Raw genomic sequence first — 13,144 nt, 5'->3', positions numbered from 1 at the left:
TTACAGGATCACAGCACATGGGCTACCAAATAAATGAGATTAATAATAATAATAATAATAATAATACCCTCTCTTACCCTAATATCTCTTCCCCATTTGATTGTTTTCATTCATTCACTCATTCATACCCTGCCTCAGCCCTGGAAATATTGTAGTCTTCTCCTCTAACAGGACTAGGAAGCCATCAATGACTTTTAAGCAGCAGGCTCCATGATGAGATATGGAATGAGGATGAATTTAGAGAACACAGAGGCTGGTCGCCATCTACATGAGTCCTGATTAGATCCTTTAGAGGAGAAACGATAGAGATTAATTAAGATTAATTAATTAATTAAGCAGGATTAATTAAGCAAGATTTATTGACTAGTTGAATGTGGGTAGTAATATTTTTATGTATTGAATATTCACTCTCAGCTTAATTCAAAATGATTGAGGCAGTGTCATTATTTATTTATTTATTTGTTTGTTTTTTATTTATTTTTTTTTAATTTTTTATTGTTGGTTGTTCAAAACATTACATATTTCTTGATATAGCATATTTCACACTTTGATTCAAGTGGGTTGTTTATTTGTTTTTTAAATACAGAGACCAGGGGTGCCTTCCTAAAGAACTAAGGTGTGAAGGTGGAGGCTCCCTCTGCTGGTTGATTTTTGCTCCTACAGCCTCTGCCCCTCCCAATGCTTTAGCCCTTGAAGGTCCTAGGTAGTTTCACTGAAGAATATTATAATCACCCAGCTTCAGAAAAATGACTAGAAAGTTTCTTATTTTGATGACTTTGTGAATGATGACACTTCAAAGCAAAATGACAATACAGACAGAGATCCAGTTTAGGAGAAATGGTGATTAAAAAAAAAAAAGAAAAAGAAAGCTTGAAGAACTATTTGGTGAAAAATGCCAAATGATGATGCTAAGATTTCAATTCTGTGTCCAGTTACCAGGACAGGCAACAGGATACATTGCTAATGGTCCATTTCAGGTTGATCCCCAGCTGCTTAAATTGAAGTTGTCTGCCTTACATCCATAGCTTATCTTGCATCCTGATTGTGCCCCATGGTTACCAAAGAAATTTTAAGAGAGTATGAGAATGAAGCAGCATAAGCCCAGGGCTACCCTTAGAGATCCAACCAATACCTGCTACTGATAGTGGGATCCATGTGGTACTTTCACATCTTCTAAATATTTAGAGGCTGCATGGAAATCTCTTGGTAGTGGAAAACTGAGTATGCCAGGACAGATGGTCTAACTGTGGGGTGAGTGTCCTCAGCTCCTTCCTCCTCAGTACTCTGTCCAAATATGACTTCACAGTTTAAGGATGGAGTAGGGAGAGACATCCTCCTTCCAATCAGCTTCATCTTTTCTCAGAGCCTCTGTTGTACCTTTTTTGTTCCTGGAATGTCTTCCTCTTCCTCAGTGGGCAGGTCTATTTGCCCACAGCTTCCTGGTGGGGAGCTATTATCTGCCAGAGCAGTCTATCCTGGACTTGGTAGACTATCTGAGTACCTCACAAACAGAAAATTTTTGTTTAGCTTGGGAATTTTTTGTGTATTGAATATTCACTCTAATCTTGATTCAAAATGATTGAGGCAGTTTAATTTATATATATATATATATATATATACACACACATATATATACACACAAAGAGAGAGACCAGGGGTGCCTTCCTAAAGAGCTAAGGTGTGAAGGTGGTGGAGGCGCCCCCTGCTGGCTGACTTTTGCTCCTACAGCCTCTGCCCCTCCCAATGCTTTAGCCCTTTGAGGTCCTAGGTAGTTTTACCAAGCTTCAGAAGGTACTCTTGCTTTCAGAACTAATGGTCAGTGTGTCTGTTAGACTGACAAAGCTTTAAACTCATTCCATCATTTTCTGCCCTTCTATTTCACTATCTCTTGCACAAATATTCAGGCTCCTGGTTTGTTCACTTGTGGAACATTGGTTGGACCCTGACACTAAGCCAGAGACCAGGACTGGGGATTCACCGAAGTGAATGGGACATGCTTATTGTTTCTTTGGGAGGCCAGCCCTAAGTGGAGCTGCTCTCTTTCCAGTAGTAAAACCCTCACCAGCCAAGGCTGGGAACCCCCAGACCCAGGTCCCTTCAGGAAATGGGTGGACCTTAGCAAGTGTTAATTCTGTAATTATCCTGGTTGGGCTGACCAGACTGACCCCTACAGGAGGACAGAAAGCCAGGTATCCCAAAGACTGCCACCCTGATTGGCTGTTCTCTGCCCAGGTGAGCTACATCCACTGGCCAGGGATGACTCAACCTGTGTTTCTCAGCATGTGAACCCCACACTAGAAGCAATAGCATCATCTGGGAACTTAACGGAGTTAAAAGACAGCTCTGGGGTGGGCATTGCAATCTGTGCTTTAGCAAGCCCTGCAGGAGAGCCTGAGGCACCCTTGAGGCTGAGAAGCACTGATCCAGAAAGCAGCGTGGCCACCCAGGGAGCCCTACTAAATAGCATGGCTTCAGAAGACTTGGCTTCTCCTGCTTCAATCAGCCTCAAACCACAGCATTTCAGAGCTATCTATTGCATTCCCCAGAAGAGAACTCTGAGGTTTGCCCAAGGCAATTTGGGCAGGGAATTTACCCCCAATCTTCCCAAATTACATGAGAGGAAAAAGGAGGACAACAAAAGAGTCCTCTGAGCTGCCCACTCTGGTTTTCAGGGCTCTGCATAGCTGCTCAGTCCTGGGTCATTGCGGAGCTCTGGCCCATCACAGTTTCTGCAGTCCCTTGCCTTGTCTTTCTGCCCTCAGGTGCTGAATGGAACATTCAGCTTGTTCCCCTTTGCTCACAACTGTCCTAGCTGCCACTCACTCAGAGATGGAATGTGAAGGGTCCAGCTGTGAAGAGATCACAACAGGGTTTGTCTTTTTAAAGCCAATCTCCAGTATCTAAAAGTACTTGTCAATCATAAAGAGATAGGAAGTCACTGGAAAGATGGGAAACACAGCCCCCTGCACCTGGTCCAATGGCACAGGTGTCTTTTCAGACACTCACCAGGGTCTTTTTAGCAGGTTGCAAAGAAGACATGGCCCTGCCTCTGCAGCCCCATGGTATTTACAAAGGTTGATTTTCTAGAGAGGAGGTGAGAGGGGGAAGAAAAACGGGGAAATAGTGTCTTTTTGGTGTTAGTATACTGTTTGTGACCATCATCAAAGCATTGGATCCCAAAAAGGATACTATACTTTTTCTTTTTCTGGTACTGGGGATTGAATCCAGGGGTGCTTGATCACTGAGCTACATCCCCAGCTCTTTTTATTTTTCATTTTAATATAGGGACTCACTGAGTTGCTTAGAGCCTCACTAAATTACTGAGGCTGATTTTCAACTTGTGATTCTCCTGCCTCTGCCTCCTTACTACCTGGGATTATAGGCGTGTACCACCACACCCAGCAGGAGGTTATAATTTGAAGACACAGCTTTGTGTCAGAGCAGAGAAATGAGGGACTCACAGTGCAAGCACTGTCTATGGAATCACACTACCAGGCGCTAACTCAGCCAGGGAAGGTCTTTCTTTGCCTCTCCACTTATTTTTTGCAACAGGTTCAATGTTCTTTTGTTTCAAAACATCACCACACATGTTCCCATACTTTTCTAAACCAGGGGGTGGAAGTGGGGGAGCTCAAGGGGAAAATTACACTTTCTCAGCCAGTGTGGGGGAGTCTCAAATTCAGTGCTGCAGCTGGATGGATTCAGGAAGCACTGGAGGAAATAATCCATAATTTTAAAAAAGATGTTCCTTTCACACCTGCCCTCTGGAGAGGTGGGTTTGGGCAGGCCTGTTCCATTCAGGGGGGCTTTGGCAGCTACTGGTAACATAGCTGGATTTTGGAAGCAGAATTAAAATAAGAGAAGGACAGGATCTTGCAGCTGGTTGGGGTACAAAAACAGTGTCGCCCACACACACATTCAGACACTCAAGAGCTACTTGTATTTTGTGTTCTGGACACACCACTTCCTCATTCCAAGAGAGTGTCCAGCCCTTCTGTTTCTTGACCTCAGGAGGAGTGGAAAGTTAATGTTTCTAAAAGATAAACTGTTTTCCTCATCTAAATTAAAGATTAATTTCAATGAAGATATAATATTAGGAATTCTGGAAATGAGGTTTGTGTAGGGAAAGAAGAGAGATTAAGCTGAAGGGAGAAGAAGATTCATGGGCTCACTGAGAATTGGGATCCACATTCTGGGCTTTCCCAGTGCCCCAGATATATGGCAAGGGCTCTGGGAAGAGAGACTGGGGAATATGCCTAGGGAGCTCAGATCTGAGTGTTGTGGATACTCAGGTGGCACAATAATGGTGAAAAGAAATTAAATGACTTGGATTTGACTCCAAGCTCTGTCACTTGCTGGCTCAGTGACATGGTAATTACTTCCCTTTATTGTGTCAGTTTCCTCATCTATAAAATGATGATTATTTATTTATTCCATCAATATTTATTGAACTGTATATTGCAAGGTACTGTTCAAGTAGTTGAGAGACAGAAGTGCAAAAAAAAAAAAAAAAAAAACCCTACCCTTACAGATCTTACATTCTAGTGGGAACAGGCAGACAGAAACCATGGAATCCTCTTGCTATGAAAAATGCTGACCCGTAAATGCCTATTATTAAATAAATGACACAGCATCATGTGTTAGAAGATAGAAAGTGCAATAAGGACAAAACTGGAACAGAGAAAAGGGAAGTTGTGGGGGACAAAAAACAGTTACCGGCCATCAGAAGAGGCCTTACTGAGAAGGAACATATCTGAAGGAGATGAGGGAAAACTGTTAGTTATCTGAGAAAAGAATGTTCTAGATCAAAGAGTAGTTGACTCACGCCAAACTATTTGTGTAAAGCACTAGTTTCTGACACCTTAGTAATGTTGCAAAAATGTTAGTCATTGTTGTAATTTTCATGCCCAAAAGTGGCCCAGCCTCTATCTGGGCCTGGGAGCCATTTCCCTAGCCATGTGGGCTCGAAAAATGATTATATCCACAGTAACCAGCATGCCCTGAACTGCAGGGGCCCCTCTAAATATTTGGCTCTGGATAAGATCCTCAGGACTTTGTTTAACTCTGAATGGAGGAATTCCTAATAGTGACTGAGATTGAATTTTCCTCCAGTCCTGCCATATGGGGACTCAGAGTTCAGTTTTATTATGATTTAAAGAAAATTACATAGCTTTCTACCCTATATTAAAAGTCAGTTTACTTTTCATCTATACCAATCCCACAGGTGTGGGGTGCATTGCAACCCTCTCCTTGCATCTCTCCTCCACACAATGATTCCCAGAATGCAGGTTAGTTCCATCTTGTGGCTCTGCCATTTAAACCTATGGACTTCATAGTCACTTTAGAAGAGGAAGAGAAAGCTTGGAGGGGTGACCCTGCCCTTGAGTGCTATACCTTGGATGTGATTCCCATCACTTAAGCTCATATTTTATGGACTAGAACTAGTCACATGGCCTTGTCCAACTGTAAAAGCCGGGCAGTATAGTCTTCCCTTGTATCTAGAAAGGACAGAAAAAGTAAGAAGTATTAGTCTCTTCCCTACCCTGGTTTAAAACTTTTTTTAGAATCTATGCATAGAGTCTCAGCTAGAGTCATCTGGGGATATCTGTATGATGTGATAGCATTGAAAAACTTTCCAGAGAACTGAACTTCCCAGTTAGGTGGCTGATTTATCTAAGTAATATTCAGTCATTATATATGTGACACAGAGGTTAAGTACATGAGCCCTGGAATCAGACAGGCTCTGTTTCAATTATGGTTCTTCCATTGCTAACAGTATGACTTTGGCCAAGTTTTTTCAACCTCTCTAAACCTGCTTCCTCAGCTATAATTTGAAGATAAGAGTTTCCTTCACACACATCAACATAACATATGTGAAGATTAAAAGATAGTATACATACAAAGTGCTTTGAAAATGTTAGCCATTGTTGTTATTTTCATGCCCAAAAGTGAAATCTCTTTAGAATCTTGGTAAGTATCCATTGACTTCAGTAAATATTAGTGTTATTATTATGAGATGAATGAGATGTTTTTGAACTGTGTTATGAAATAATTTCAGACTAACAAGTTGCAAAACCAGTCCCCCCCAAAAATCCCATATATTCTTTCTAAATTCCTTAGGTGTTAATACTTTACCACACTTGCCTTTTTTTTTTTAATTCTCTCTAGATACACAATTTTTGGGAGAGATTTGTGAATAAATTGCAGAAACCGTGGCTCTTCACCTCTAAATATTTCAGTGTGCATTTTCTAAAAACAAGAACATTCTCTTATAGAAAAATAAAATTGTTAAAAAAGAAACTGATACTGAAAAATAGTATTGTCTAATCTACAAACCTTATTCAAATCAGGCTTGGTGACACATGTCTGTAATCCCAGCTGCTCAGGAAACTCAGGCAAGAGGGTCACAAATTGCCAGCCTGGGCAATTTATCCCAAATATAAGATATAAAGGCCCAGGGTGTAACTCAGTAGTATAATACTTGGCTAGCATGCTCAGGCCCTGGTTTTGATCTCAGCACCATACAAACACACACACACACACACACACACACACACATACACACACACACACGCAAACAGCTGCTCAGAAGGCTGAAGCAGAAGGATTGAAAGCTCAAAGCCAGCCTCAGCAACTTAGCAAAGCTCTAAACAACTTAGTAAGATCCTGTCTCAAAATAAAAAATAAAAAGACCTGGGGATGTGGCTCAGTGGTTAAGTGCCTCTGGGTTCAATCCCCAGTCAAATAAATAAATAAAAAGAAGTCTGAAGAAAGAGAGTATCCAATGCAGTCTTCCATTCCTGGACATAATCTTGGATCTAGAATAATTGGGTTCTGAAGACTAGAAAAAGTTGGGTTGAACTTTATCAACATACCTATATCTATAAAGTAAGGGGCTACCTCTGTGGGCTCTGGGATATCTGTTTAATGCCTTTCCCCCAAACAAAATCCACATGGCTGTTTATCTGCACAGGTAGTACTGCACCCAAACCCATCTGAATGTACAGGATACACTGATCTGGTTTTGACAGCACAGCCTGGGAGTCCAATCGGTCCCCTCTACCTGTCATAAAACGCAACAAAGCCCAAGGCCCTGGTGTATTTAATTCAACTTTACTTCTTTGATGGCTGCTTACAGAAACTTCCCTGCTGGAATCCATTTACCAACCTCCTCCTCCTTAATCTCACTCTCCCTCTTTTCTAAGCATGGCTCACAGTCTGGGGCATTGAGTGTTACAAAGATCAGCAGGATGAGGTGTTTAGCTCTGGTGTTTAAGTAGTTCATTGGTAACTTTTAAGAAGTCACTTTTAATAAACAGTGTGATGGTTCCAGGTTTCAGGGAGTTGAGTAGTATAAAGCAGGTAAGGAAATTAGAACAAATGATTGTAACCTACACTGTGCACTAATACGCTTGTAGAAAAAAAGAGAAAGACACGTTACAATCTGACAGAAGAGCAGGGTCACACATGGCACAGGCTTTTGCAGTTGGAACATTAAGGTGGATTTCAAGGAGCTAGAGAACAACCACCCAGAGATGCCAGAAAAAGGGAGATAATGGTAGGTGTAGGAAGAGGTGGAAAATTATTGGTAAAATCATGAACCTTATCAACAAGATAAGGTGAATTTTGGAAATAAAAATAGGGTATGATTTCTCTGGAAATAGGAGAAAGAATGAATGAAAAAGCAAAGGGTGGATGATGATCCAGACAGAATTGAGACAGTAGTGAGGTGAGCTGAGGTTTTGACTTGGTAAATTAGGTGTGGAGGTCATCTGGCAAGGATGGGGTGGATCAGAGCTTCTTCAAGAAAATTGAGAGGGGTTTGGACAAATCACCTTGAAGAATTCAACAGAAACTCAAGAGAAATGGCTCGGCTCTGACAACAAAAATGACTTATGAATCTGAAAAACAAAAGTGCCTAGATAATGCATTGGGTCTACATTGATTGGCTCCAAAAGCCTTTACAGGTCTCTGCTGATTGCAGTGCTTGTTGGAACATCTATCTGAATGTCTAAGTCTGATAGAAATCTCTGGCAGAGTGACTAATGGCTGGGATAACTATTAGCATGCACTTTTCAATACTTAGAGAAATGAAATTTTCCACTCACAGCAAGCTGTTAAAATCCTAATTATCCCCTTGGAGCCTAGCCCTCTCAATTTCAGAAACTAGCTCCTTTATAAAGGAAAGAAATCACACACATGAGTACCCATTCATACACACCATGAATAAAACAAATCGATCTGCATTTCCCCATCCATCACAATACCCTAAGTCACTCTTGGACACGTTGACTTTCTGGTAATCCTATATTGATTGATCCAAACAAAGTCGACTTTCTACCCATTCCAGTGATAGCAGCAGCTGGCTTTTGTTGGAAGACGCATTTACTCACACCCCCACTGCCTTCTCATATCACACTGTGCCCAATTGTGAATGAAATGCCAGTTTCTTCCTCCTGGGATGTTGTGGAGAGACTGAGAACATCATTTCTCGGGTAACAAAGGCTGAAAGCACTCGTAAGGAATGATATGGTTCTCCAGAAAGGGGAAGGAAAATGTTGGCAAGGGAAGGTACTGATGCCAGAGAGAAGGCACCAGCGTTGATGGCGTCTCCTTCCAGGTACCAAAGTGTTTCTCCGTGGGTTCAAGTTTTCCGCAAATGGCAGCAGATGGGAAGCAGTGAGGAGAGTTACCCTCAATTGATCCTGAGAACAGAGATTGAAGAATGCAGCCTGGGAAGCCCCAGAAGCCCTGTGGCACGTTGCTGAAAGGGGAACCCAAGAACAGAGTGGAGATTAGAAAAAGTTTGGAGCCATGCTTTGACCTTAGGTGTGCAGCAATAGAAGGAACAAACAGGAATGAAATCCTTCCTCCATGGTCATCCCTGCAGAGAAGTTAGAATTCATTATATTAAGAGACTCAAATGTACTCTACAAAAATTAAGAATTTGCAGCATTCTATTATTTGGGGGCTGGTGTTAGGTTGAAATTAGCTGTGTAGTTCTAATATATGCACATCATATTACATTTTGCTATGATTGTTGAAATTACTTTATTGTTTGCAGAACATCCCTTGTAGGAAACAACCACCTCTAAATAAATAATAACTGAAGGGGTGATTCTGTTTAAAAAAAAAAAAAAGCTTTTCTTTAAAAAATAAAATAGCCAGGGACTGGTGTTGTGGCTCAGTGGTAAAGCATTTACCTAACATGTGCAAGGCCCTGGGTTCAATCCTTAGCACCATATAAAATAAATAAATCAAATAAAGATATTGTGTTCAACTACAACTAAAAATAAATGTATATTTTAAAAATAAATAAATAAAAAATAAAATAGCCATAAAGTTAAACGATTTAGAAAAAGTCAGGCTTGGGGACAAGTCACATTTACCTTTAGAAGTTCTGCTGGATGCTATAAGTGTGCATTATGAATCTGTCATGGAAAACAGGAGGGGAAGAGATCAGCACAGCTGATCAGCAGATGGAAATGCTAGGGGGATATGATTGTGAACAGTTAAAGAGTACAAAGGATATGGAGTTAAATGAATGGGGCGGGGATTGGTACTCTTGTAAGATAAAGGTAAACAATTAGGTTTAACACAACCAGAAGGTGATACATTATGTTTTTTTTTCCCCCCAAGGACAGTTTTGTTTTTCTTTAATTGTGCTGTTTATCTCCCAAGAACCCTTGAGTAGCTTCAAAGCCAACTTTTGAGGTGAGAAATGAAGTCTGAACTCGAACATATCTACTAGCAGCCCCCCATTGCTGTGAACGTGGTATGAAACTAAAGATCCTCCACGAGGCGGTCTCAGGCTGCCTTTCCAAATGAAGGCAGAGAAGAGTCAGTAGTTACAGCATTAGATCAGGAAGAGATGTGCTAACCTTGGACCTCAGGGCTGAAGGTGTACTTCAGTGGTAGGAAGCCCAAGACCCTGAATTCAATCCCCAGTACAGCATTAAGGAAAATACTGGGCCCCATTTACCCCACCTCAATAACTGATAGATATTACTGGTTGCCTAACAACCAGTGGTCACCTAAAACTGGTTGTCTTTGCTCCCAGTCCATCTCCAGGAATTCAGTTTCACTCTGAAAGTACTCTCTGACTAACCCAAATGACCTTCACAGCCTGAACCAGGCTTGCCTACCCTGTGACCTGCTCCAAACATATTATTCTCCTTTCCTTCCACTTCTACCCCACTCCCAAAACAAATTATGCAATAAGGAAATCATAGCATTGTTTGTTAGAACATAACACCATAGAGATTCCTTATAGTTAATCAGCATGGAAACTGGCTTGAAAATAAAAGTTATAGTCAACCATGTTAGGGAATACTATGTAGTCATAAAAAAAAGGAAAAGCGCTGTATGAGTGGGTAGGAGGAAATGTTCATAACATATTTTTTGTATATATGTGGCACCAGGGATTGAAACTGGGGGTGCTCTACTGTTGAGCTACCCCTATCCTCAGCCTTTTTTTATTTATTTAGAAACAGATTCTGGCTAAGTTGCCCAGGTTGGCTTTGAACTTGCGATCCTCTTGCCTCAGCCTCCTGAGTTGCTGAGATTACAGATGTGCACCACTGCACTCAGCAGTAATAAGGCAATTTTGAAAAATAGGTACAACAGAAACTACGTAGGTGCCTTAAGATCAAACCCTTCCCCAAGGGTTTACTTAGGGAACAACAGATTGTGCGGCATTGCAGAGGCCCAAGGCCCAGGTCTTGATGGGTAAGGTTGAGAATACACACTGAGCTGGTCTAGATGTGGAAATCAAGGAGGAAGAGAACCAGGGCCAGCCTGGGGGAGGGGCAGAGTGGGTGGAAGGAGGCAGATTTTGAGCAAGACAGAAAGAGCAGATGCCAGATGGAGAGGAACTACTTTGTGGATGATTTGTCATTGTGGGGTTGTGACATGATCACCACTTTCTAGAGCCAGTGTCTCAGTTCAGAATATTTTTGGCATACTATAGAAACAACAAAACTGCTTACTGAGTTTTAGGACTATAAACTGTCAGAAGAACTTTAATTTATTTACTTTTAAATCACTGCAGAAAGAAGATAATGAAGCTGATATGTGTGGCCTTCCAAACCAGAGATTACCCTGATGGATAACAGATAATTTGTGAAGCCAAATTATCTTGGGCTTGCTAAGAAGCCTAAGACCCTGAATTCAATCCCCAATACAGCATCGCTATTGGCCACATTTGTGGTATTGCCTTCCACAACTAAGCCTTTGCACACATCTTTATGTCCATACGGGTGTTATAAGTTTGTATTTCACATGTGTAAGGCTCTATAGAAAAGCCATTTGACAACAAAAGCATCCCATCCCTTTGTAACTAATGACAACAGAGAAATCTGACCCATGCTGGATATCAGAGCACAGACAAATTTATTCTATTTTGAGACCTTCACCACCATTCCAGTACAGCTAACAAAAGATTCTAGTTTACTTCATTAGGTAAACTAGAATTAACTTCCTTATCAGCAAACAGCAGAACATTTACTACACAATACTGAGTAAACAAAATACTTCAGCTACAAGATACTTGTTTCCCAGATTCCACCTAATATAAACTGATTCCCTTCCTAAGAGGAAATAGATTTCTGGGTTGTTACTTTTTTTTCTATTGTTATCATTTCAAATTTAAATATTGTCTTTGTCTAAACTGTTTATAATAGATTATTTTAATTTATAACCACAAAAATGATTTTAAAACATAATGCAGACCAATAATTAAACGAGAAGGCTTTTAAAAAGATTCAGTTCCACAGTTCGATTCCATGCTGATGTGCTGTATGTTCCCAGAGAAGAATCAGGGTGTCTCCTCAAACAAGAAAGCTGGTTTAATGGAGGGGTCACTTCTGATCATTGGGTGTGCCTACCTGGGCTGGGGATCTTATTGATCTTCCTGGAGGAAAATGCAGTTACTACAATTTGTGGATGAAAAGTACACTAGTCAGAGCTTCTGTTGCCTCAAGCTGCCAGTAGCTCCTGCTCTGCCAACTGAAGCTACAGTCCTGCTCATTGGTCATTATACCTCCATTTCCCATAAAAAACAATGCGAAATATCCAAGAAGTATCTGGGCCAATCAGTGTCCAGGCAGAGATCCATAGGGGAGATTTAACACAGAGGACCAGTTACTCTGTGTTCTGATAGCTGGAAGCCATCTCCTCCCCTAGGCTGCAGGGACCCATTATTACCAGGACCTAGAAGCAGAGCTACCTGGGGAGAGCTGGCTCCATCTAGAAAGGGGCTATCATGGGAGATGGGCATAGAGGAAGCAATGTCCCTGTTGGAGAGTCCACTCAAAGCAGAGAAACAGTGTGGGAGAGATACCCAGGCTTCTCCCTTCCACCTCTGACCTCTTACCAGCACCTCCCATAATGGAAGCTCTCCAGGCCACTTGACAAAGGAGGCTGTGGAGTAAAGTAAGGGCCCATGGAAGCATCATGATGCTTTAATATCGACTCTGTCCCTTCTTCTGCATTCCTGCTTAATCTGCTCACTATTGTATGCCCTTGAACTGTGTAACATCCACCTAACTCATCACCAGCCTCCATGCAGGTCTCCATGCTACTGCCTACACTCCACAGTGGCTGCATGGGTGACTACACAGTCCAGATCTGACCCCACCACCACTCCCAAATTTACCTCTCCCAAAAGCTATCTCCGTTTCTATGCTCCTGCCAAAACAAACCTTCGTATTTTGTTCTTGATAAAAATTTCTAAAATGCATGAAGAATGGTATAATGAACCCACTCCCCATGAAGTCTAAGGTTGTAAAACTGTATAAACACAGCAGAAGGTTTTTGTCTGACCTTCTCATGATTACTGCACCCTCTTGGATCCACAGCTAATGAAAATCATCATCCTGAATTTGATGTGCTTCATTTCCAAGTGTATCATCATGCTTTTATTATATATGTAAGTATTTCTAAGTGATAGATGATATTGTAGACTTTCAGACATTATATATATGGTATAATATTATATGTGTCCTTTGGCAACTTCTTCAACATTGCATCTCAGATATATATACCCATTTATACAGGTAGCTCTATCATTTATTTTAGTTGTTCTAAATACTATATAACTTTATAACCAGTCTATTCTGGTCAGTGATACAAGTTGTTTCCAATT

Source organism: Marmota monax, unplaced genomic scaffold, assembly GCF_021218885.2.
Source record: "Marmota monax isolate L192 unplaced genomic scaffold, Marmota_monax_Labrador192_F-V1.1 WCK01_AAM20220418_F8-fsc00015, whole genome shotgun sequence".
In the NCBI taxonomy this organism is placed as follows: domain Eukaryota; kingdom Metazoa; phylum Chordata; class Mammalia; order Rodentia; family Sciuridae; genus Marmota; species Marmota monax.
Note: the sequence above shows the minus strand (reverse complement) of the source record.